General features: G+C 52.5%; 1 long non-coding RNA gene across 1 annotated transcript in view; it reads right to left on the minus strand.

Moving 5' to 3' along the window:
- The window catches only part of LOC112948434, a 20,378-nt gene extending 2,616 nt beyond the window's left edge, over positions 1 to 17,762 (minus strand). The window contains exon 1 of the long non-coding RNA XR_003249621.1: positions 17,708 to 17,762. This is a non-coding gene — a long non-coding RNA (uncharacterized LOC112948434). The remainder of the gene's footprint in view (positions 1 to 17,707) is intronic.
- Between the last annotated feature and the right edge of the window lie 9,374 nt (positions 17,763 to 27,136).

Raw genomic sequence — 27,136 nt, forward strand, 5'->3', positions numbered from 1 at the left:
CATCCAGCCAGCCCTCGATCCACCGCACCGTGCACTCGTCTAGCCCACTCTCCCGGAGCTTCCGTATGAGGATGTTATATATGCATTCACTTTTCTTTCTATATATATAAATATATATGCGATCACATATGTGTACATGCACTATATGTGTATACACACACACAAACACATATATACAGCAGACCACTCCAAGCACTGTATTTTTGTTGTTTTACACAAAAGTTGCCAGGCCACTGAGGCTGCACCAGCTCTTTCCAGCCCAGGCAGCTTTTGTTTCGCGACTAACCACAAGTCTGAAAGCTTAATCTTAAAAACTGCAGATAAAACACAATGAAGTAAACAAGTAAATAGATAAAATATGCATTTCCAATCTGTCGCTCCGCTCCCTCCCCCAGCCCCAGCTTTCCGCCCCCGTCCCGGCCGAACTTCCTTCAAATTAAGAGCTGCCTTTGGAGTCGCTGTGGGCAGCCGAGCCGACCCTTTTTGCTCTCTTTTGAGCCCAAAAGGAGCCCTTTCCCTGGGGAAGCTCCTGGCCACGGCCCCACGGCGCGGGGCCCCGCTCACCGGCGGCGCCCGAGCGACGTCTTCCCCGGCCGCCTCTCGCCGCCCGCCCCGTACCCCGTACGTCAGCTTGGCGGCCGCGAGGACGGCGGCGACAGCGACGCTGCAGGGAGAGGGAGGAGGAGGAGGAGGGAGAGAACAGGGAGGCCAGTGCAGCTGGAGAAGGGGGCGCCGCGACTTCCCTCCGCGCGCAACGCAGGACAACAGGCCGGAGAAACCGGCCCGCCGCGAGCCGGGGGGGAACGTTAGTGCCCAGAGCGCGGACTCGGTTTTCCGAGGAGGAATATCTGTGGGGGTTAAGCTGCGCCTAGAAAAACCGCCAGTACTTTACCACATAAAAACGAACAGCCGCCAAAAAGAAGGTTTCATTTCGCCAAAGTGGAGCTTCCTCGGTGGCCTTCGGAGGCCGCGAGGAGAGTTGATCGGCGGTGACCAGYGTCTGCGGCTGACACACGAGGGGCCAGAAACGCTCGCCTTGGACGAGCCAGCCCCTCCTGCGTACGCGTTACGACAAATACACCCGCCATTCCCWCACCCTGTCACCAGGGATGAGGGGAAAGGCTCGAGAGCCGAGCAAGGCCCGGAGCTTCCCGAGGGATCCAGCCCAGGGCAGCTTGGAGCTATCGCTTGACGAGGAAGAAAGCCCCACGGTTACGGCTTTAGGAGATGCACACTGATACTAACGTATTCAGCACGCAAAACTGGCCCCAATTCTGGTAAAATCCCATCCTGTTTCAGTACAGGACCTGAGCTACGTGGTCATCTCCATGTCATCCAGTGGAGAATGCATGGAGCAGAGCAAGGCCATAGCCTGGAGAGACCGAGGGGAGCAGGGATGCTGGCAGAGCCTTCTCCATCGCCATACATGACAGCAGAGAGTCCACCCAAGCTCCTGGCAGCCGTAAGCTAGAGGGACATTGTCCAGAAGCGAATTCAGACTCATATTAAGCAGTCTGAGTTCCTTTAGATGAAATAACGTGGAAAAAAAAAAATAAAACAACACAGCAGCATTAACTAGAAGCAGCATTAGGTTTTTTGAACTCCATCCCAGAGACGGAGCCTTTGCCAGGAATACCTAGGAATCTGCAGAACCACACTGAGGAACTTCTGAGAGCAGAAGTACCTTCAGGAGCTGCATCCAGAAATCTCTTCATATTAACACTGTTATATTAGAGGGCAATATTTTTTAAGAGTAATAGTATTTTTCACTAGTTTGTGCCTCTGGCATGGCCTGCTGCTACTGATCCTTGCTGCTGACAGACAGTAGACAGCCAGATAGCCAGGTACCTTCATGATCTGCTCCTCCGCAAAGTTAGGAGGCCAAAGAAAGTCCATAGGTTTGTCAATGACCATCAAAGATCTGAAAGGAGAGATGCCTGGAGAATGGGTTGAAAAGAAATCAGATTCTAAAAAAAAAATAATGTTTATGGAAAGGGGGAACAAGGGGAGGAACAAGGGGGTCATGGGGAGGAAACTGACTGTAAGTCAATAATTAGGTGAAAGCCCTACCCAGTGCTCGGTGTCCAGTTTGGGATACTAACAGTAAGAGAGATGTTCACTAACTGGAGCAAGCCTAGCACAGGGCCATAGCGATGGCAGGACAGGAGGCCAAGGATGTATGAGGAGACACCGCGGAAGAGGAGCTCCGAGGACCTGAGAACCAAGGAGCCGGGCTCCTTCAAGCCAGCGACAGGACAACGTCCAACTTGGTCAGTTTTAGCACCAACTCAAACGTAAGAATTTGGAGGACTAATGACAGGACACACCACGGGCCATGAATTCCTCGCTGTGTAGATGTCATCCATGTCTCCTTTCGGCCCAATATGTGTCTAATGAGACGGCAGCGCGCAGTTGGCGAGGGCAGCAGCCGAGTGAGTGATTCACCTCTGACGTTCACTTCACATGTGCTCCTATTTGAGAAAAAGCTCTTTATTTGCTCTGGCAGATCTTATCTTTGCAACTCCTTTTCCCTGGAGATCCGCAATGGGTTCAATGACCTCAAGGCAGGTAACAAAGACAACCTTGTTTTCCCATGGGTGAGGCGGGGCGAGGAAGGAGAAGGGATGACACTTCAACTAGTACTACAAGTAATTAAAAGTGAGCTTTGGGAACACCTTTTCCACACATTTAATCATTGTGCATTCAGATATCGCAGGCGTCCAGGCAGATACAACTAAAAATCACATACAACTTTAACAAATAAATACACTTAATGAACTTTCCCAAAGTATTTGCAAGGGGTTTTTTTTGTTTGTTTGTTTTTTGGGGGGCAGGACACATGTAGAGTTAAAGCCAGAAGAGAACAAGATCGTTTCCTCTCCATAGGGCTGCTCTGGGTTAAGGTGGTGTTGCTATGCATTACCTCTACCTTCCCACGCTGCGCCGGAGGATGAGCATGACAAGCACCACGAAAATGCCGAGGGGGCCGAGATGATGGTCGAGCCTGACTCCTCCTTTCTCCCTCAGGAACTGAACTAGGCAAGAGGACACTCCATCTCAGGTCACTTGCCAGCTCTCCAAGCCGACAGCCACCACCTAGCTGCAACACTAATGTTTCCTGGCGAATTTAATTCAAACAGCACATCGACCAGCTGGAAAGCATCCCTCCAGAAGCCTCGCTAGGGAAAGGTCTCGCTTGCCTTGACAACTTAAATCTATCCAAATGTTGAAAGAAAAGAAGTCAGAGGAGCTAAATCACATCAGCCACATCACCTTTTTCCTGCATGAAAGGCAGCCCTGAAGGTGAGAGGAAGGTCTAGCCTACCTAAGAACACAACCTGGCCACATCACCGAGCTGCCTCGGCTCCCAGCATCACAACACAGGTGAAGGAAAACACCAGCCCAGGATTCATTTTTTAGTTACCTGCAGCAAGTTCTGAACCCTGTGGAAAAAGCACGAGAGGGAAAATAAAGGAATTTCCAGCCACGACATCTCTCGGGGAGGAATTACATTCACATCTATGTACCCTACTTCCAACAGGGCCGCAGAAACGAAACAAGAAGTGGAGCTCTACGCGGCTATTTTCATATTAAAAGATGAAGGGAAGCCTGGGATGCCCGAGTTGCACAAGAAGCAACACACAAAAATAAAATTAAGGAAGTACAGCCAAGGTAGATTTAATTTCTCCAACTGCTAAGGAGCAAGAGACAAGCCAGGGAAKGGAAAGGCGGTGGTTTTCCAAGCAATGCTCTCCTCTCCACTTACTGTAGGGCTCTCCTCCCAAAATAAGGCTCTAAGCAAGAAAGCTCGGCCTTGCCTCTTGAGGAACTGTCTGAACAGGGCTTAGCAAACAGCACCACAAGGCAAGAGGGCCTCAGAGTTCAAAGACCCAACACTTATTTCGAGGATCAGCCTTGGAGTTTCTATAGGACCGGATACACGAGAGTAACACAAATCCAAGCGCTAAACCACACGCCCATCAAAAAACTCCATATCCCACAGAGAAAGTTTCCCAGGAACCTTAAGCCTTGTTTCTTTCCCCCTTCCAATCATCTGATTCTTACTAATATCACCTCAAAATAAACGTGCTACAGGAGAGTAAAAGAAGTTAATGAGACCTGTCGGGTGAAAATACTTCAAAAATACTATGTTCAACAACAGATTCAGGATAACTTCTGAAGATTTGAAATCCAGAGCCCATTCCCTTCTGAGCAAGGCAACTTTATCCTACCTCCTTGGAAAGCATGGAACCCCCCCATGCCACTTAGCAGTTAATATCACAGTAAGCCAAACAGCCGTCACAAAACTGCTATTTACAGTTGCAGTTTCCACACTATAATCCCCTTTCTTGTGCCCCCAAAGCCCTCCCTCTCCTCTCTCGYCCCCCCAAAATATCCACTTTGCAACCTGCCAACTTACACGTATCCGGAGATGCCACAAACACAACAAATCCCAGATCCTCAAGCTTGCTGCTGCTTCCAGCTCCGAGCTCTATTGCAAACACTTCTAAGGCAAAAGCCTCTCATAATGAAAATAAAATAACGCAAAAAAATCTCATCTGTAAAACAGAGCTCTTCTGTTTTCATTCACCTGCACCATCTTTCAAGATCAAAAACAACAAAAAAAAAAAGGGGGGGCAAAAAAACGAGGAATTAAAGCTGTTTGCAAGCAGCAGATCTCTGCACGGCAACTGCAGAGCCACGGCAACTCTTTGCACGCGAAGGAGTCGGGAGGAGACCGTGGCTTCTAAAACGCAGGAAGTTTCACTGGAATTACCTCGGGGTTGCGGGGAGCTCGCGCAGACCTCCCCGGCTCCGGCGGTTGAGTTTTCCCGGGAGGAATGCTGTGTCATACAACGCGTGACTCACGGGGCAGCGTCCGCAGGAAGCCGCTTTTTTCTTCCTTTCTTTCTTTCRCTATAAAAAGCCGAGCTCGCTTCTGAGTTTAACAGCCGAACAAAACTCGGCCTTCGGAAAACAACCGGGGGAAAATAAATGGTTGCTCAAGCCCTGCRAGGGGGAAGGCGCGCGTTAGTATCCAGCTAGGAGGCTGGCTTTGCAGCCGGCTGGCAAACAGGTATCTCCGGGAAACAGAGCTGAGAAACTCCCCCRGCTCCTCCTCCTCCGCAGCTGCTCCGAGCCCGGCCGTGTTGTTGTATCCGAACACGTGTTTGGACTTCGCCCCGCGCTGCTTTTGCAACCTCTCCGTGCTTTGCTCGGCTGCAGGATCAAGGAGGCTTGGGGAGSGGGATGATCCCACGGGGATCCCCCTCCAACCCGCGAGGCCCCCGGTGCGCTAGGCAAGCGTCCGCACCGTCTGTGCGGTCCGGTCCCCACCACGTGAACAGCCTCCACCTCCRGAGCTTTCATCTAGCTGCAGTCATCGTTACGGGCAGAAACGGCCGACGCGCTTGTCACCCGGCGGCAGGGTGGGGACATCCTTCTGCTGCTGCCGGCTAAGCGCTGTGGTTCCTCTGTAGATCCGTCAGCTCAAGGGCTTGGCTTTCCCAGCCGCGGCTCTGCCGCTAGAAGCTCCAGGTCCCTGGTGGAACCCAACTCACAGAATCACAGGATGGTTGAGGTTGGAAGGGACCTCTAGAGATTATCTAGTCCAACCTTCCTGCTCCAGCAGGGACACCCAGAGCACAGGGCACCCGGTTAAATCCAAGCAGGTTTTGAAGATCTCCAGAGAAGGAGACTCGGCAGCCTGTTCCAGCCACCCTCACAGTGCAGAGGTTCTTCCTCACATGCAGATGGAACTGCCTTGGTTTCAGCTTGTCCCCATTGCCCCTTGTCCTACCACTGGCCACCACTGAGAAGAGCTTCCTCCCTACGTTTTCCCCTCAGGTATTTGTACATGTTGATAAGATCCCCTCCCAACCTTCTCTTCCCCAACTCCTCACACTTCTGTAGAGAGCAGTGCGACGTGCTGCATTACCGCAATTCACCTCCAGAAATGAGATGAACACCGAGATACCCACCTCAAAACCAGTCTTTACGAGCGCCGTGGTCATGGTTTACCCTAGGAAAAGTGGAGCTCAGCATTAAAAGCCACCCTGAACAAAGGTGCCCTTTCCAACTCACCACCTCGCCCATGGGAACGTGTCTCATGCGGGAGGGATTTCACAGAATCACAGAATATTTAAGGTTGGAAGGGACCTATAGAGATCTTCTAGTCCAACCTTCCTGCTCAAGCAGGCACACCTAGAGCATGTAAGAGAGACTTAATGTAAGAGACATTTAATGTGCCTGTGCTCCCGCAGAGCCCTGCGGGTCAAATGAGCCCTTCCTCTCGGAAAAGCAGGGAGTTGATATGGAAAGTACACTTCATTAAGGCACAGGCCTGGCGAGATCTGGAATGGTCTTTAGTGCTGAGCTCTATGCAAAGAGGAGGTGTGAAAGACCTGAGTAACTCCCGGCATCTCCTCTATTCTCCTGGGCAGCAGCTCCATGCTCGATTGACTCTCCTCTCCTGCCTTTCAAAGGAGATTCCGAGTTGCTTATTAACCTGAAAGAGCTCAAAGGAGTCAACACTTTCCAGGACAAGTGTAATTAGCAGCTGAAAGAAACAAAGAGGAAAATAAAGAGTTAATTCCTCTCTGCTTTGTGCTTGGAGGGGTGCCRGGTTCCTGCCAAAGAGGAACCAGTTCAGCTTCCTGCATCCCACCTATTCGCATGCAAACACGGTCCAAATCGGAGAATCCAACTCGGTCATCCGCAAAGTGTTTTCTGGGTGGGAATGTGTTTTTTGCCACAGGTCCCCAAGGCAGGCCAGACACATCCTCAAGACATCCCAGATACTCCTCAGCTGGGCCCGCTGCTCAGCTATGCAAGGAGCATCTCCCCTCGCGGACAAACCCTGCAGATGAGGACTTCACATGCCCGCATGCACCGGCCCAAAGGCACTGGGCATGAACAGAAGCCACGAGAAGCTCTTTGTTAAGACCACAGGGTGTTATATCCTCAACATCCTGCGCCAGCACGGCCGGCGTTATCACCGTTTTACAGCTGGGTGATCCCATGCTCATGATCCACATCTTCCGCAGGCCACTTCCTCCTGGAGCACATCCCAAATGCCAAAGGTTTCCCGGGTTCAAAGGGCAATCCGATGAATTTGGATGGAGGAAAAGCAGCAGCATGCTCGGGAAGCCCGAGCCACTAATCCCAAAGAGCTGCTTTGGGAAGTCCATTTCTGTGTCCCTTCATCCATGCTCCTCCTCCAAGCAAGAGCAATGCTCCTGCAGGCAAGTCACCACCCTGTTCTCTTTTAGGTCTAACCCAACTGGATGGCTCTTCTGCTTCTACCAAGGACCAAAAGTGACATTTGAAAAAGAGGCCCTGGCTCCCATTTTTGTGCGTGCCCAGTAGATCTAGATTTATAACCACGACTATTGAAAGTGAGAAGCAGGAAAGGACGGAGCCCCGAGTGCCTTTGGGCTCCTGACCCCGGGTTTGGCCTTCTCACACGCTGCGTGCCGGAGGCTTCCTGCAGGAAGCACGTCTTCTGCGGCACAAGCAAAGGATGTGATCACAGGAAGGCAAGCGGGGCAACCTGCAGCAATGGAAAACACCGGACCGCGCCGCACCAGGACAGACAAGACATCAGCTCCTCTATTCCAGTCCACTCGCTCGACACGTGTTTAAACCAGAGGGGAGGCGCTCGCTGATACCAGTGGTTGCTCCTTTTTAGTTTTCACCCCAATGGTAGCTTTATTAGTTACCTTCCCCCTGGTGAACACGCTCACCAAGTGGGCAGTCATTTCCTCCAGTGCCTCTAGCCGCTTGATCATTCCCAGGTGGATTCCCCAAATGCAGAAATACAGGAGCTGACTACGTGCAAACAGGCAAGAAGATTTATAGCTAAGATGCTATATATAAATCTTGGATGCCACCTTCCTTCCCGTACTCACAGAAACCGGAGTCACAGGAAGCGCCTGCGTTTTGGTGGAGATCTTCCCGAACTCCTCTCAAAGGATGGAATACTTGGATATTATCACGCTGCAGAGTATGATTTCCTAAGCCAGAAGAAATGAGTTTTTTCCTTACGGGCAGCAGGGAGCCGTATTCCAGGACAACATTTCCGCAGCCCTTCCGCTGCTAACCCAGCTACGCCTCCTCCGAACAAAGTCACTTCCAAAGCATTTAGCTTTACAAGTACAGTTCAAAAGAGAGTAATACTGAGCTTAAAATATCCAAAACAGAGCAAATAAAATAAAATAAAAATAAAATAAAATAAAATAAATAAAAATAAAATAAAAATAAAAATAAAAATAAAATAAAAAAAATAAAATAAAATAAAATAAAAAAAATAAAATAAAAAAAATAAAATAAAATAAAATAAAATAAAATAAAATAAAATAAAATAAAATAAAATAAAATAATATAAAAATAGGGACACATTTGAGCCTTCCAGAGATGGGTCAGCCTTCTTGCCCTGCCCACTTATGCATTGCTGCTAGAGCTAAACTCATGAAGTTACATTAGCTAATCTAAATTCATTTAGATATTCAGCTTCACATGTTTGCAAAATTTGGGGATGTGGCGTGGGAGTTCCTTTCTTTTGCAGCCCCATAGGATATTGGTAGCAAAAGCAGCTTAAGACACGTGAAAAATAACTTGCACTTCAACCAACCAGGARAGATCTGCCTGGTTTTGAGGCTTTCCGTGCGAGTATCAAGCAAGCAAGTAGTACTGGACTAGCAAAGACTGCTCCTAGCCCTCAAACCTAAAACCTTGGAGCACCTGGTTTCACAGCCGCCTTTCGAACACCTCAGCGTTAAACACAGGCTCCTCGTCCCATCTTTAATGCAATCCCTTAAATGCACTTTCACAGCGGTGTTTCTTAGTGAATTAGCTAAACATTTACCTTGCCAGGCTTATTCTCCTTCCCGGGAGATGATCTGCCGTGACTTTCTGGGCTCCCTTTCCCTCTAAGGGGAGGAGAAAAACAAGGAGCGCTTTCATCCCGCACGTTTGCTTTTGGTTTGGCTCGGAGGGCTCCCTTTCTTCCAAAGCACACACTCCTGCAGCGTCACGGGGTGGATATATATAGACACACACAGAGAATGAGAAAGAAATAGAGCCCTTCTGCAGCTATTGGGTTACACCAGGAAAGACGCAAGCAGGGAAGAACGCGAGACAGGAATAAAAGCGGGTGGTTTTGCTACAGCAAAACATTGATCCAGGTGACAGGGCCAGGCTGAACGTTTCCAGATGAGGATCACATTCACCCACTACTAGAGAGCCTTCTCCACACTCCTGGCTTTTGCCAGAGGTCCTATTTCTGGTTTGGGGACCGACGGCCAACCGTGTACTCAAAACATTCCCACATGGCCGGGCTGCTTCACGAAAGCATCCCCTCAAGATGCTGAGATGAAATGGTCTTTCCAGGTAACTCACCTGTCCAAGACGTGATCTAGGAGGTAGCTCGAATGAATCTGAGAGCTCAAAGGAAACATCTCCGTCCTGCCTATGAAGTGGTATAATTATTTTAAATATCCAATATTTCGTGTTCCTACAACTTGAAGTGGTCTGACAAAACCAAAGAGGCCAATGGGGGTTTTCAGTAGCAGCGGGAAGTAGAAAGTAGATCCCATCTACTGAGATTTCATSCTAAAGGGGAGTTCAGGAACAGGGAAATTCCCATAGAAAATTSAGGCTTTTTGTACACAACTTTGAGACAGATCCCAGCAAAAGCGAACACCACAGTTTTGRAACGGACTTGCTGCTTGTGCTTGTCCACAGGGATTTAAAATCCATCCCCAAGTCTGGCTTTTCCAACTTTTCCAACTCRATGCAGCTTTGAGTCCTCGAGCGCGCTGCTCCAGGCTGCAARGGACTTTGGAGATCAGCCAGTCCGGTCCCTCTGAAGCTCCATCAAAGCTGCCTCTTTTGGTAGGGCCTTCCTAACACTTCCCGTCACAAACAATGTCATGTTTTCTACTGCATCCTACTTTGATCCTTAAGTACTTGCACTTTGATGCATCAAAGCTGCATCTTCCAGTAGGGTCTTCCTATCGTTTCCCATCACGAGGCTGTTCCCATCCAAGGAGATGTTTCCTACTGGAGCCAGGGGGACYATCCAAGCTCTATTTTGGAACAATGCATCAGACCCAAGACAGAGAGCCCGAAACAACATACTCCACTAATCTCACGTACTCTCAGCTAAACTAAAGCACCGTCTTTAGAAATCCTGCAACAGTAAACGTGAAAATCAGACCAGCACCCAGAACTTCCACGCAGCCCATCCTGCTGGGATGCAGTTAGTTGCTTCTCACTCGCAAAATCCATTTCCAGGCACCCTTCTCTCGGGAGGTGTAATTTGCTGTTTCTTAGCGAATTAAAACCAAGAAAGCAGAACCAGCTAAACGCGGAAATAAYGACGACGCTCTCTCCGGGCTTGGAATGGAAAAGAGAGGACGCGAATTACAGCCTAACTCATTGCCTCACTGCCATAAAAATATTATCAACTGCTTCTTCACAACACAATTTCCATCAGCACGGGCGTTTTGGGAAATCTGGGGGCTTCAGTCCTCACTGGAAGGATCCTGAAAGTAGTTATTGACTCAAGGCCAACTGGGGTCCTCTTGAAGTTCTGCTCCCGAAGCCTTACACTGTGGCAGAGCAGCTCTTCTACAGGAGTCTCATAGTGTCACTCAGTCCCATGAGAGTCCCTGCCAACATGTTGGATATGACACGTTGCAGAGCCAAAGTCCAACCACGTATTTGCTCCAGGTTTTGCAACGGATCTGGGGAGGCCCCGCGCTGAGGAGGTGCGCTCACCCAATTACCCTTGGTGCCCAAACCAGACCTCTGCACTGCAGGGCTTTCAGCTGACCGACGGACGTTTCCTGGCAAACATCTATTAGTAGGGGAAAAAAATAAAACAACTCTTTAACCTCTGGGCGTTTTAGGGTTAATGAAGACCCCAAACTCAAGAGAGACCAAATAATCCAAACGCTTTCTCTCCTGCTCCTTTAAAAAGCTGTCCTGAGTTTCGTAGCTATATAATGGATATATTAATCACTGCTGCACTTCTTGAGGTGCAATTCGTTGCTTCCAGCAAAAACTTGGATCTGACTGTTCAGAAAGCAAGCCTGGAAGAAAGGATCATGGGTTACCAGGAGAAACACCCACTTCCCATAGATATCCTTCACCTCTAGTATACAGCCTGCTACAGATTTGCCTTTCCATGGCAAAGACCATGAGATACTGGGAATACAGAGAAGTGTCCCCCTCCCCAGGGGTTCTGGAGTAAACTTCTCCACGTAAAAGTGTTCAGTCTTTGATGGGCTCCATCAGGCCCTGCAGGACTGTTTGCTGTGGCCAAATGCTCAACAAGCTTTCTTGGRATGGTGAAAGGCTTGTCCTCCAGCCCACGTTTCACCTTCATGCATCAGCGACAACTACGTTATTTGACTGCAACCTTCCCGCTCGGGCCCGTTGCTTCCACTTCCAGCAGCAAAAAAAGCCAAGACCATAAAACCTCAGCAGCCTCAACTGCACAAGCCCTACCTGGAGCAGACAGGGTTGGCCAACTTCATGGCATCACCTTGAGGAGCTGCAATGCAGAAAGACTCTTCTCTGGGGAAGCCATCCTTGCCTACCAGGATGCACAGAAGCCCTCTCCTCCTCTCGCTGCCCTGGAAGGCGACCGACAGCCCTTGACCTTCCCCTCCGAGCGGCTCTGCGCTCTCTCTTCCTTGGTCCTCCACAAGGTCCTTCTGGACTGGGCCCAGGATGCAGGTGGGGATCCTTCAGGAGAGGCATGGGCAGAGCGGGTGGCACGGCAAGGTCTGCATTCCCACACAGGTACCTTGTGCAACAGTTGCCTGCAAGGAAATCCCTCCACGYGGGTTGATGCCACCTGATGAACAGCTCCACACATGGAGACAACTCGGCTGCTGGGACCTCCACTGGGCACCTCATCCACACGGTGTAGCAGTGACAGGAAGCCAACTACTTCAGGGATCTCTGCTTGGCCACTTTGTAAGTGGACCGGGCTACGATGCCGATGCCTCCCGGGCACGTCCATGGCAACGGCTGGTGGGATGCAGTGGGTGGCCRTGGTCCTGAAGAAGTGATCCTGAAGGCACTAGGACAGGTTTCCCAGTTCCACCACCTCAAGCACTGGAGAGACAGGCCCTGACCCCAACCTAGGCCGGTGAACRCAGGGACCAACCAAGCTGCCCCTTGGCTCCAGGGGCTCCCTTGGCTCGCGCTGTTTGCTAAACAAGGCAGGGGACAGAAATCCAAGCGTTGCACCAGCAGCCCCACTGCAGATTCAGTTCTCCACTTGAAGACCCCGTATTACTCAGCTTGCCACTTACCACCCACTCCTACTTCCTCCAGCCCCAACAGTCCTAACGCGTCTCCGCTTTTGCTTCCCTCGAGCAGCAGTCTTGCTCGTAGCACCAACTCTGAGGTGAATTTTAGGTATTTTAGCTAAATTAGTACACTGCCAATCAGTTAGAGCAGATTAGCACCTAAAAGGGCATTGCAGGCAGCTGCTGAAGCACAGCTGGTAAGAAGCACGAGGAACAGGGACCGCTGGAGGGAAGAGGCCGGGATGAGCCTGGCCTTCACCGAGCAAAAAGGAGAAGCGAGTGCGAGGTAGGATGAAAACAGATACAGGAGCTATCGAGATGGCAAAAGCATCCAATTGCCTTCTGCACGTATTGAACACGCCACACTTGAAATTATTAAAACCATAAACAACTGGCAACAGCTTCCTTGGCACTGAAACATCCCCACCTCTAGCCCAGCTTAACCCTCCTGCCTCTGAAAACACGCACGTTTTTCCGTCCTCACGAGAGACCTTCCCCTCTTTTGTTCCAGCAAGCCCTTTGGGAGGACTTTCCACTTCTGGCCTTTCCTTTCACACTTATTTTTGCTTCCTTTCGTCTCCACTGTCAGCAGCTGCACGACATCCCGCTCATCCTCGCACTGCGCTGTCCGTCATGGCAAGATCCCATCTTYTCCTGCAGCACGATTCCCTTTCCCTTGGTGCCTTAAAAGCCTCGTTAGGAACAAGCTCCTTAACTCCTTTGGTTCCCAACCGGTGCTTACGGTTAATGCGATTTCCCAAGTCAGACAACGACAACAACAAMACTCCACGTACAGCATCCAGGCTTTTGGAATCGGCTCAGCTAAACATGAACGACTTGAAGGTTGTTGCATGAACGACAGCAAAAAGCTGCCATTGCTGAGGCTGCCCCAACGGTGCTGCTGCTGCTTTCATACTACCCAGTTGGCTCGGGATATTCAGGCACAGAATGGAAAATCACRCTCAAGTGATGTCTGAAAAAGCCAATGAATAATACTCACGTATCCAAGCGCCAAAGGAAGAGCCTTTCTCTGAAGAATCCAACATTCCTAGTGAAAAATGCCGCCTGTAACCACACSTAACAACTCCGATGTAAAAACAGTCAATGGTGGAGTGGGGGAAAAAAAAAAAAAGGGGAAAATGTAAAGGCATCAACTACTTTATTCCAGCAAAGCCTGGGCAAACCATAAGGGCCCAAGTGCAGATTTAGCCTTGGTGGAGARTGTTAGTCTTGAGGCCCCCAGAGGCTCGCGGGATGCACCCTGGGGCTTGCAGAGCCCCTGCCTGGCCCGTTCACTGCCACTCTGGACCCTGAGGAAACTCTGCYGGGGCTGAAAAAACTCTGCTGGAGCATTGGCACATCCTCATTYAAAAGGAGTATTTCCCAAGTCTTTGCATCAGCCTTGCAAGAGGTGTGGGTGAAAATGAAGCTCCTCCTTGGGACACCTTGCTTGGTATCCCCGTTGCACAGTTTGGGACATACATTTGGGACACACACACACATGCACACACACAGGGATACAAAGCCTCAGTTTGAGGAAGAACTTAAAAGCAACACGCTGAAGAACTTCCCCCATCTTGTATTTCAGGTCTCTAAAGAGCTTCTGAATTTCTAATTATGTGGAACAGAGGCAATTCCTGCGGCCAGCCCCATCAGGCACGTACCTCCTTCCCCTCCCTTGGCTTGTTGGATACTCTCTTCCCTTCTTAATCTTCTCCTTCCAAGACCACGGCCTTGGTGGGTTTCAAAGATAAGGTGGCTAACGCTGCTATCCATGCAGGATGCATCCCCAAAAACCTCYGCGGCTAAAGATGGGACAGAAGGCAAACCAGCTGCTCCTGGAAGAGTGAACACAGCGGAGCGGGGATGCATGGGAGGGCTTGGGAAATACTGGCTTTGAACGTCTGCTTTCTAAAGGAAGAATTAAGAGCTAAATGCCTCCTGCCTCGAGATTCTGCTTCGGACATCTCTTCACAACCAGGATTCCTCCATGTGAGGAGGAACTTCTTTCCTGTGAGGGTGCCCGAGCCCTGGCACAGGCTGCCCAGGGAGGCTGGGGAGGCTCCTGCTCTGGAGGTCTTCMAAACCCACCTGGATGCCACACTGTGCCCCGTGCTCTGGGTGTCCCTGCTGGAGCAGGGAGTGGGACTGGATGATCTCCAGAGGTYCCTTCCAACCTCAACCATCCTGTGATTCTGTGAATTGCTTTGCCCAAGAGCCCTCGCTGCCTCTTTCCGAGCAGGGACACATCCACCACGAGCAGCGTCATCCTCCCGCGCCTGCTTCTCCTCGAGACCAAAACCCTGAAGCGATGGAGAGGACAGGGAGTCATGAGGCAGTCTGCAGTGCCAGACACCGAACCACGAGCAGCACTTCTCCAAACTGGGTAGCAAAGCCATGGGTAGCAGGGCGCTGCTGCACGAAGTTGCTCCCTCTCTGCTCTCCCTTGAACATCTCCTTCACGCTCAACTCAACTCGCATTTTCACCTTAGCCCCTCGGGGTCCCCGCTGCTACTGCGGACACCCGGGGAGACCATGAGGAGCATCTACCAGTTCTGCCACGTCTCACCTTACGGCAGAAGAAACATCTTCAGCAGATGGACCTCCTTCCTTTACTCCATGGAGAAGAGGACTGCAAACGACCCGAAAAGGAGCTGCTTTGGCTTCACCATCCCTGCCTGCTGCATAGTCCTTCAGCAGACATGAACGGAAGAATCCAAACCCATGGCCTCTTTAAACTCTATGGGAACTCTATGGGAACTCTATGGGAATGCTGGGAAACTCCCTCAAACTCAAGAGGGCCTTTAGTTTTGTGCTGCGTTCAGGGCTTTCCTCGGAAAACCAAACACTTACCATCTTTTGGAAGACCTCCAAAAGGTTGTGCATGACCTCAGCACAAAACAGGGTTTCCATCAAGCTGTTAGCAATGTTCAAAGAGCTGCAGTGGTAACAGCAGCCCCGCTTTAAAGTCGGYTGTCAAAGAGGAGCAAAGCTGGGTTGAAAAGGCACGACCCCAAACCAAGGGAAAACCAACCGGTGTCATGTTTGAGATGCCAAGCAAGAGGGAAGGGCTGTTCTCACCTTTACACTCACACCAGAACTTGCAAGAGTGTCAGAAGCGCAGAGAGGGAGCTCTGTACTCGAGGGAAAACGCTTTGGGTGACGACAGTGAAACCACTGAGAGCCACCTGCTTCCGGACGCTCTGTCCTCCGTGGAAGGATGCTCATCTCCCGGGACTCAGCCAGGCCATCTAAGCAGCAGCAACCTGTGCTCGTCAAACGCCATCAGTGCAGAACAAAGGCTCCCAAATTCCACAAAATCTCCACTTTGGAATCTTCAGTCTGAACTAAAACCCGACGGAGGACACAGGCACCACTGAATCTGCAGCCACTTACACGGATGACCGATGACTTCCCCCAAAGGTGCTTTTAAAACACGTGCAAGAGCCAGAACAGCGCCTTCAACGCAGGCTCTTTCTCGCACATTTCACAGGGTGGTTTTTGCCTCCCTTGAACATCTTTGTCAGCCAGTCATAACCCATTTAAGGGGAAAATTTCATCACTGAAAGATCTCACAGTTCAACGGCTGAAGCGTTTGCCTTAGAATTTAATTTTAACCATTTTAAGCCCTAGCCGCATTCAYGTGAATTTTAGCTCTGTAAACCGCGTATTTAGAAGAAAAGATGCCCCCAGAAAGACAGRTTACAGCTCGAAGCACTGCTGCCACGGAGCTACGTTGCATCAGCATAAGCCCTGCTAGCGGGAACGSGGAGCACTACTACTTTTAAACACAAATTATCGAGAGAGACAGAAGTTTAGCTCCAGTCACTAAGCCCAGCCTGAGGCTGCGACGTCCACTTCAAATAGCTCCTGGTATATTCTCATTACGGAGCAATCAGTGCATTAGCTCTGCTCCCGGGCAGGAGAGCTGCTGCGGGCAGAAGCATTAAGCAGGCCGTAAAAGCAAGGGAGACTTTTGCTTTCAAGGACTCTGCAGTTTGAAAGGAAAAGAAAATTCCGCAAGAAGCTCCACGCTGCACGGTGCTTGTTATATATTTATATGACAGGGCTATGGAGATTATTTTAAGGTTCAAGTTCTGCAAAGCTAAGAAACGAGGAAAGGGCTGCCTTCCTCCTCCTCCCAAAAGGCTAATACTGATGTAGCAAAAAGGTTAAGAAACTACATGGATATTCCTCTCTATTAGACCGCTTGATTTAAACAACAGGCAAAAATACGAGTCACCCCAATATTGTGTTTTGTAACTCCAGCAATTTGAACCACACTCCACCAAACCCTGGGACAACTACGTAAGAAGTGTCTGGGGTCCAGATTTSTGCAAAATCAGCCCCTACCCCTAAGGATTTACCTTATGGGAGACGCAAAGAAAACCATCAGTTGTCTGTGTTGCAGCWACGTTGATCAAACGCTTAGTCGACGCATTTCCTCTCCTTATTCCTGAGCACTGACCACAGCATCTCTGGAGGCACTAGGAAACATCTTAGTCCCACAACACTTGCCCCCTTACTTCATGCTTCTGAATGTCACCTGCTTGAGGAGACGGAGAAGGAGAGGGACTAAAACAGAGCTTTCCAAAACCAAGCTTGGTCTATGGAAAGAATTGCCACCGAAAGTCACTTTTCTGCTTTGTCCCTCCAGGAGATCACACCCAAGCATCCAGTCCAGTCCCACCAAATTTCAAGAGCATCTAGAGAAAAAGGAAGCAGCTTCTCCAAAGGAAAAGGCACTAAAGACAAAGCACAAATAACTGCTTTTAAAACACATCCTTTCTCCAGGGTCGCTTGGCGTGACAGTTCTGCTTTCTTTGTCCAGTACTTTCATCTCTCCCTCCAACTCTTAAACCGGTCCTGGAGCTTTCCAGGCCAGATCAAACCCAACAAAACCATTAGAGAAGCTCAAGATGCCTTTCAGCAACTCCTCACACAGCTTCATCGGAGCATTATTGAAAGAAAAAGATGTAACCACAAGCGGCGAGAAAGGGCATGCACCCAATTTAATTCCTCCTTCCAGGTCATTCATCTATGTCAAAGCCAAAACTGGAAAGATAAAAATGCAGATCTTCCCATCTGCCATTCTGCCTTCCCTATCTATCATTCTGGTTTCAACAGCTAGAAGGGAAAAAACTTCCTTAGAAGWAGTCTTTTTGGAGCAATTAACCTAACTGACATTTGCTGAAGTCCTGCTCTTAGCTGTCCTTAACTGGAAGGAAGAGAAGGGAGCTGCTCTGAGTGGTGTCTCAGTTGAGCCTTGCTGAGATTACACAGTTTTCTCCTGGAATTCCATCATCTGCACGTCTTTTTCCCTCGCACCAAGAGGAATCCCACCATGTGCATCATTCAAAGTGTAATATTTCCCTCCTTACCTGAARCTGCTCTCCTCCCCAGAGCCCTCGATTCATTAGGTTAGAAGCTCAACGCAGCTGTGAGGACCAAAGCTCGGGAGCCCCTGCTGCTGCTCTGCTCATCACAGGAGTCACTGCAAAGAAAGAAATCGTCCAGTTTAGTGCCCTTGTTAAATATTAACAGCATTGCAAGTGTTCTTACAATGGAAAGACAAAGTCAAGTTATAGTAATAGGGGGCAGATACCATAAAGCACTGGCTAGACATGAAGCATTACGTTTCAAACACAGAGTACATCCCAAAGCTCCCTTGAGATTAGTCTTACCTTCCAGGTAAGGAAAACCAGATGGTCTTCCCCCTTCCATTCACGCTCGGCAGAAATTTGCAATTCACACATTTCCTTTCCAGTGCTAGTGGGGAAACATTACGTTCTCCCTTCTGGAGCAGAACCCAAGCCAAAGAGCCCGCTGCCAACAAGCCAACGCTTGCTACCGTCCACCTGCTGCTCTGCAAAGCATCGGCCCACGCGGCCCACCAGCCAACGTAGCCGTCTGCGTAMGGTTTGATGGGACTTCATCCCTATGCTCCTGCCTGCATTTTTTGGGGGAAAAAAAAAACCCCAAACACATCATTTTTAATACATTTTTTGGAAGACAAGGGGGGTCCATCTTACCYAAACTGATTGGCCTTACGCCAAGCTCCTCCACCCTCTGCTCCCTGTKCCAGGGCAGGCCGGTTCTCCGGCGTTCGGCTCCGCTTGCCTCGAGCCTCAAGGCCTCCCCAGGGAGCATCTCCAGCCCATTCCTGGGCACCGCTTCACGGCATCGGGTCCAGAGCGTCGCAACCAGCCTGGCCTGCCGCTCATGAGAGATCAGAGCGGAAGCTACACCCGTGGTTAACAGGTTAAACAGATCAGAGCTCCCTGAAAGCTCCCCAGAACGGGCAAACGCCTTCCTTCCTTAACATTCCATTATTTTTCAGGTGGATACCCCGTGCCACCTGCTCGTCCTGGACCCCAGCTAGGTCYTTCTTTCGGCTCTCTTTGTGAGTGGAAAGAAGTTGGCCAGGCAGCTAATCCAGGATGAGCCAGGGCTTCAGGAATGAGGTCAGGAATAACGAACCCCCTAAGCAGGAGAAGGCCCTTCCTTCCTGCCCCCAAATCTAGTCATTCCTGCTTCCAAATAACACTTTAGATAGAAGAAAAAATATATTTAAAACAGGTTMATTTTCATAAAAACAAGCTCGACCAGATTCCACGAGGGTGGAATACAAACAGAAGCAAAACGTTTCTAACTACCTCAGCAGCAGGCAATTCTCAGGATGTTCTGCATGCGTTATTCACACTGGATGTCTCCAGGTAATCCTCCCAGGTTCTAAAAAGTCCCATTTTTGGGGAGGCACCGCCTTTTGGGGGTATTTGGAGGGAGGTTTCCATCAGCTTACGCTCGGCAGCTCCCCCTTGGCGGGTGTTCTCCAGCAACAGGCCTCCCTGCAAGGGACTTGAAAAAGGAAGAGCTGACGCAAAGCAGCCAAAAACCATTTCCACCTCCAAATACAAGAGGGAAACTTGGGACACGGCCTTTTGGGCCGTGTCGATGGCAGCGGGAGATCAAGCCGTAGAAYGTGTCTTCAAGCTCCCAAGGGAAGAGAGAAGCCCTTGCACAGGCCGGGGTATTAGAGGGGGTTACGCAAGCCGAGCAGGGTCCCAACAYCCACGTTTGCTGCGTGTTTTGGGATGTGTTCGAGGGCATCCAGCGCCCGGGCTCCGCACGCAGCCGCTTCCCAACGCGGAGCGAGGCCCCCGCTGCAGAGACGGGAAACGAAAACCCCCGGGCACCCGGCGGATGCCCCGGGAAAAGCATCCCGGCATCCTTCCTACAGCTGTTGCAAAAGCTAAATATCCTTGCACCGCTGTGCAAATCCATGTGCTGTTACCGGGCAATCGCTTGTAAAGGAGACTTGTTGCCAATAAATAAATAAAGATCAGCCACGTCAGCGCCCTTCTCACGAGCTCGCCGGGCTCCGCRAACGGTCAAAGGCAGCGGAACAGCTGAGTTTTAATTGGAATGTTTCATTAATTTGACGTGGTTTGGCTGCTTCATTCTCCTCGGCCTGGCCCAGAGGCTGCATTCATCTGTAGGAAAAACCACGTGCGAGGCGGAGCAAATCCCTCTTGGGAACACCAGGTGCAAGGTGGAGCAAATCCCTCTTGGCACATGGGCTAAAGAGGGCAGCTAGCAAAGCAAAGGGAGTTTCCCTGCAGTCTGACTTAAGTCACAACAGACAAATCCGGCTGATGACCTGCTAACACCCGCTGCCTTCACTCAGACCCACCTTAAAAATAAAGCCCTGCACAAAGCACCTTATCAGGTCGGTCTTTGAATTAATCGCGAGGTCCCACTGAGATAAAGCAGCAGGACWTGTGACAAGAGAAAACCTTCCAGCTTAAGACAACCCCATTTAAGCATCCGGAGGCTATGGAGCTACAGCAGAGCACCGTTCAGAGCGTCACAGTGCAGAAGCGGGGAGAAAAACCCCTCCATTTCCCACGTGAAACTCATCTGGAGAGGAGCCCTCCTCGCTCAGCCCTGCTCTCCGCTCCCAGACCCTGAGCGCCAGAAACGGCAGGGCAGGAAAGGAGAGCGCTGCCTCCCGCCCCACGACGCGGCTCCCTATGGATTCAGGCAGTTTCCAAGCAGGACGCAGCCTCCTCCTGCTCCTTGTGGGGCTCTGCACCCAGCGGGGCTGGCACCGCTCGGGTTGTGGTTTCTGCCTTGGACTCGCCCGGGCTGTTCCTGACCCGTTCAGTGCCGTGCAGCCGCGCACAGCCCTGCTCTTACGTCAGAAGGAAGCACGAGGAGATCCCGCACGGCATCAGAAACTGCAAGTCCGGGCAGCACCAAACACACGCGTGCTGAAGGGTAAGGCCTGGAGGTCGCCAAGATGCTTCCTTGCAGGTTTACCAAACRTCACGTGGGCTTTTGCAGCCGGATCTCACACTGGCTCTGTGCTGCTTGCACTGCCCCCAAACCTAGAGCTGCTCTGGGGGCAGCAGGGACTGMGAGAAGCGAAACCCAGAGGAGGAGACGGGTGGAAGGGAGCGGGCCAGGGGAAGCGGTCAGCGCGGGGCCTCCCGCTGGARAATTCCTCAAAAGCAGCCTCGAGCAACACCCAAACAGCAGAAAACTGGGAGCAAGCCCCGGAAGCGCAGCGCAAACACCCCCGGAACCGCAGCACCAAACAGCCTTCCAACTCCGGCAGCTCTCCCAATGCCTTAGGAAAGGGCCCGGAACACGAGCTTGACCCCCAGGTATAGGCACAAATTCCAGCCAAACGTTAGTTTATCTTCTTTTCCTCAAAGACTGGAGGGGGCGGGGAAAGAGATCTGGAAAATGAGCTACAGCTTCCTTCCTCCAAGGGGAAAAGTTGGGACTATGGGGGGAAAACAGTGTTCGGGAGCAAGGATTCGGGGAGTAAAGAGGAGGGTAGAGAGATGTACGCAGAGCCCTGAAGCTTCTCCATGACACCTTGTTTGAAAGAGCACCAAAAAGTACCAGAAAAGCAAAAAAAAAAGACGCAAAAGCTACTGCCGAGACTGCATCCTGTGGCACGGAGCGGCTGCCGGGCTGGGATAACGCAGGACAGAAAACGGCTGGCGGGAAGAACCGAGGGGTGAGGCTSGCGGGCTCGGAAGGGGCCGCTTCCAGGCCGGGATCGCAACGGGATCCCGGCACCTCAAGCATCCCGAGGGCTTCCAGGTTGCTGCAGGAACGTTCTCTTCATTTCCCTCCCGTTTCTGAAGCAGGAGGGTCAGCGCATTTATTTCAACGAGGATATACCCAAAATGTCTCACCCGGCAGCACATTCAGAGATAACAGGTCAAAGGGGCAGCAAGATGTCTCAAAAGAGACCCTATTTTTTCCTAACGTTTTCCTAAAGTTTCCCCCTAAATACTCCGATCCTCCAACTGCTGGTGTTTTCACAGCAGGTATTTTTGCAAGAATGACCCTCAAGGTCTTTTTTTTGCTACAGAAGTCATCAAAAAAAAAAAAAAAGCACTCCAGGTAATTTTAAGTGAACTTTCCCAGTCACATTTTCCCAAGCTGCCCAGCTCGACCATGGAAAACTCCCCCCAGCAGGAGTGGAGGCCACATGGAAGGCGAATCCCAGAGCTCTGCGTGGAAGAGGGGCGAGAGCTCGGCCCGCAGGGAACCCCTTCGCGGGTCCGGAGATCCAGGGCCGTTCCCAGGCCAGTATCCAAGCGCTTCCCATCCCGCAGCAAAGCCCCGTGCACAAACGGGGCTCTCGGAGCTCGGCGCGGCTCGCGAGCGCAGCCCGGCCTTGCAGTGCGTGGTGCATTTCTCGCTTCATCATGATTCTGCCTTCAYCTTCTTTACGAGGATGATGAGGGGCCTGGAGCATCTGCCCTGTGAGGAGAGGCTGAGAGAGCTGGGCCTGTTCAGCCTGGAGAAGACAAGGCTGAGGGGGGACCTGATCAGTGTCTATAAACACCTCAAGGGAGGCAGTGGGGAGGATGGGGCGGCCTCTTCTCCGCAGTGGACAGCGACAGGACTAGAGGAAATGGCCACAAACCAAAGCACCAAAAGTTCCGCAGGAACTTAGGGAAAAATTTCCTAACGGTGAGGGTGACAGAGCACTGGAACAGGCTGCGCAGAGAGGCTGTGGAGTCTCCTTCTTTGGAGATCTTTAAAACCCGCTTGGATGCAGCCTGTGCCATGTGCTCTACGTGTCCTGTGTGTGCAGGGGGTTGGATCTCTAGAGGTCCCTTCCAACCTTAAGCATTTGTGATGCTAACCGGCGGATGAGACTCATGCCAGAAGACAGGAGCACACGCCAGCCCAGCGGCAGAGCGGCCCCGAGAGACTTTTGAGTCTGTTTTGAGCCCAGTTTTGAGACAGGCTCTTTAACAGCACCGTCTGGAGAGGCRCAGGAGTATTTGGCCAGGAACACCCAGGAACCACCATCTTTAGGACTTCTTTCCTACCGCCGGTAACTTTTGAACTCTCTGCCTTACGCSGGCACTTCAGGGTCAACAAGGACCCCGAAGGACATATGTCAAGCCCTGACACTTGCAGCACAGCGGGTCTTGCCAGTTGCCGCCACGCTGCAATGAGGCAGCAAAGCCCCGTGGAAACCTGAGCTGGATCTACCACACGYGCAAGGGTGGCTTCACTCACAAGAAAGACACTTGCAACGTAAAAACTTAGGCTTAACTCGGATGAGCTAAATGTAAAGAATGGAAATGCAATGGAAATAACCTAAGAAGTCGCGCTGCACCAAAAGCAAGTGATTTACTCCTCAATCAGACCCTCTCCTAACCCACCAACTCTTGGCCGAGAGCAATCAGAGCTCCATGTGGATGGGACCCCTGCGGATGGGATTTGTTTCCCCAGCTCCAATAACACTCAATGAAAGCACAGAGCACATGCAGTGATGTTCCAAAACCGCATAAAAATTCACCTATTTTAGCAAACCAAAGTTTGCTACAAGCCCTCCTGAAAAGGGGGCTTATTAAAGCAACGAAGACCCTTGGCCATGGAGAATGTGGTCACCAAGCTGACAGCTTGACAGCCGTGCAGAACATCAGCCTTGGCTTCCCGGGTGGGAGAAGCGACGACCGCACCGAAACCTCCCGGGAAACAATGCTGGTTTGTARGGGACTTGGTGGCCAACCACTCCTTGCAGGTGGGTCCGTCACAAGACTGATTCTCCCGTGAGCTTCCCGAGCTCCTTTTGGAGCTCACCTCCACTTCAGAGCAGTCCTCCACCATGCACAGTTGGGTTTCACCTATTCCACTGGAATTATGATCAAAATAGCTGCCAGGGGCTCTGCTCCCTCTCGGCAAAGGGCAGTTTGGACCATGGTGCTGGTTTTACGTGATTTTACTAACTCTAGGTGTATTTTCCGCCTCCCAACAGGCAGCACACTGTTGTTGCCAACGACACATGCGTTCGGCCTCGACACACTCACTTCAGCGGGACTCCATAATTATTTTAAAGCAGCATCTATCTGGACTCGCAGGGCGCTTCACGACGTGCCGAGCTACATGGAGCGCCATCCAACAACAAAAGCCATCGAGAAGTTACCCCCGCCAACCCCGAGTAGCCAGAATATTCCTTAGGGCCTCCAAGTCCTCAAGTTTATCCAAGGACTTTGCTTTATTAAGTGCTGCAGGCTTTCCTTAAAAGAAAAACAATCCATAAGCAGATATATTGTCCCTTGGTTGATACGGGAGCAGGGCCAAACCCCCAGTGCCACACAGGGCAGCTCCCGCACGCTCCAGCCTCCATGTTCCAGCCTGTGGAGCTCCAGCTTTGCCCCCAAGGCTCCTGCTCTTCCCTCGCTGCCGGAGCCGCCTGCGAGGCGCTCGGCACGCGAGGCTGGAGAGATCCGGAAGCTCCRTCCAAACAGGGCCGCTGCGAACGGCAGGCAGCAGCGATCGCGAGCCGCCGATGTTATCAGCATACACGCACACATATATATATATATAAATATATATATATACACACATACATATAAATAAATATACATGTATTTCGGGGGGTGCACAGCCCAGCCCTGCAAGCACCGGGGAAGGGAGCGAGGAGGCATCGCCCTGCGGGTGGGGACAGGGTGCCCGGCCCCGGGGGTGTCCCAATCCGGTGGGATTGGGTGGCCCCAGCCCTGGCGCATCCCGGCCGGATCTCCGGGGGTGCCCTCAAGCCGGGGCTCCCCGGGCACCTCCCAGGTGCCTGGGCACCCACATCCCGCACCGGGCAGCGGGGACCTGTCCCAAATCCCTTACGCGGGGCATGGATCCCCAAATCCCTCACACGGAGGGGGGGGAACATGGCCACAGATCCCTCACACGGGGGCCTGCCCCCGAATCCCTCCCGGGGGGGACGGGATCTGCCCCCAAATCCCTCACGGGGGGGGGGACACGGGATCTGCCCCCAAATCCCTCACGGGGGGACGGGATCTGCCCCCATGTCCCTCACGGGGGGGGGACACGGGATCTGCCCCCAAATCCCTCACGGGGGGGGGGGGGAAACGGGATCTGCCCCAATTTCCCCCACGGGCTGGGGGGCCCCGGGGCTCCCCCAGATCCCTTGCGGGGGGGGGGGGACACCCTGCCGCCATCCTCTCACGGGGGGCAGGGGCCTTCACCCAAATCCCCCACAGGCGCAGGGGGCATCTGAGCCCCCCCCCAAACCCCTCATGGAGGAAGGGGGACCTGCCCCACACACCCCTGCAGCGGGGGGGGGAACCTGCCCCCCGGCGGCCGGGCCGGGCCGGGCCGGGCCCCGCTCGGCCGCGACATGTCGCCTCCTTCCCCCGCCCCCCAACACACAGCAAGGCGGGCGCCGCTGCTCACCGTGCTCCGCGATGGCGGCTCCGCAAGGGCCGCTGCCCCGCGCACGGCCCGGGCGGCGGCGGCGGCTCCCGCTCCCCTCAGCGGCGGCGGCGGCGGCGGGCGGGGCGCGCCACGTGACCGCCGTGTCACCGCGCGCCGCCATCTTGCGCCGCGGGCCGGGGTGCGCTCCCGCGAACGCGGCGTTTCCCTCGGGGTTACGGCGCGCCCGTCGCGTGTGTGACCGAAAAAAAACCCCACAACTTCGACATAAATAAACATATATTGTTTTCCCGGCAGGAAAGCAAGCCTCAGTCTGCGGTGAAGCTGGCTTGGAATTGCGACAGAGCCGAACCCAACTGTACTCGTTGGCTCTTGTGACACCGCTTGGCGCACGTGGGAAAAAACACCTTTTTCCCCCCCTTTTTTTCCTGTCTGTCTTCATAAAATAAATGAAATAAAGGAAGCAGGCTTTGCAGTKCCCAGGGAGGCCGGAGGCGGAGGGGCAGGGTGGGTAAAACCTATCCCATGAGGCCAGGATCCCTCAGCACGGGGCTGCGTTTGACTTCTCTCCCGTGCACCCAATTCCCGGTTTAGCTACGGAAGGAGTGGCTTTGTGGGGTGCTGTGGAGAGCCAGCCCATCCCAGCCTTTCCAGTAGGCTTGCCGCCCGGAGCAGGAGGCTGTGGATGCGGGGCCGGTGGCTCAAGACTGGCTCTCGGTTGCATCCGTTGGGAATGGGCTCACGCCAGGCAGCTGGTTCCTCCCAACCACACGGGTTTCCTTTGCCACAACCTCTTTGGGGGCTAAACTTGTGTAAAAAAGGACGCTCGCCAGCCTCCGGAGGGCCTCGCTGCTCCCCCTGCAGCCACCCTTTTGCTTCCCGATGCCATCGGACGCATTCATCCTGCCCTGGGGTTGCTGCTTTCCGGCAGGAYGCTCTGTTCCTGCCTCGCTCCCTGCTGCTCTTTGTTGCCACCCTCTCCCGCTCACGCTGTAATAGGATTAAGGTTGTAACTGACACTGTCCCCCCTCTCCCCCCTGGGGTAATCGTGTGACAAGCTGCCCCTTTCTGGGGCTGCTTCCCGGGCAGGGACATTTTTCCGGGGAATAATGTGAGCCTGAAGGCTGTGCAAATTGATCCCTGAGGCGCTCGGCCTCCCCGGTGGGAGCTACAAAGCGCCGCCCGAGCGGCTTACAAGTGGCTATCCCGGGCTGCCGCCGGGCCCTAATCCTGCTGATCCTTTGGGAAAGCAGCCCCTCCTGCAAGGGCCATTGCCGGAGCACCGGGAGGCAGATGGGAACGCAGAGGCAGCTCCCGAGGCGCCCGCTGAGCTGGGGGTGACCCTGTTTGAAGCTGCGGATCCCAGGTCTCCGTGTGCCGGAGCGGGGTGACGTTTCGGCTCCATTGGGGATTTAAGGGCTAGGCGTTGATTCGTGAAGCGGCCGCACGGGAGGAGCCGCGGAGCTGTTCACATCCCACGCAAAGGCCGGAGGTCTCCTCGGCGTGCAGCTCCTGGGACCCGGTGACCATCTCCGTGACAGGGCCGACAGCCTCCTGCAGGAGGAAGGCTCCGGGATGGGGGTGTCCCTTGTGAGACAGCTCACGTGTCCGCATTCTAAACAATATTTTACTTGGATGAAACATATGGAGTAAAACCCCAGGAGAGCTTCCCTTCCGTTTGTGGTGCTTTTTGGACACTTCCACGGGCCTGCCGGGTACGCGCCTGTGCTGGAGGAAGAAGAGGGTCGCAGGTGATAGGGGTGACTCAAAGGAAGGCCTGGTTTTACCCATGTCCTTGAGCGGGTTTGACACCTGGGCACGGCAGCATCAGCGCCCGACCTGTCACCAGCTCCGTGATCACAACGTGGGTCGTGGCGAACACGAGAGCTGGCGAAGGTGGCACCAGCAGCAGCAGCGCCAGGATCCTGGGAGAACCGAGTTGTGCTCCGGGAGTTTGAGCGCATGGAAGTCATCGGAGCGAGTCCACAGCTGCCCCACGAAGCGGAGGCTTCTCGGCGGGAAATCTGCGTTTCCGAAGCACCCGCTACAGCCCGAATTGGTTATTTTGCCCCTCTGCCAAATGATGAATGGTGACA

The sequence above is a fragment of the Nothoprocta perdicaria genome, unplaced genomic scaffold (assembly GCF_003342845.1).
Source record: "Nothoprocta perdicaria isolate Ctin4 unplaced genomic scaffold, notPer1 scaffold_260, whole genome shotgun sequence".
Classification (NCBI taxonomy): domain Eukaryota; kingdom Metazoa; phylum Chordata; class Aves; order Tinamiformes; family Tinamidae; genus Nothoprocta; species Nothoprocta perdicaria.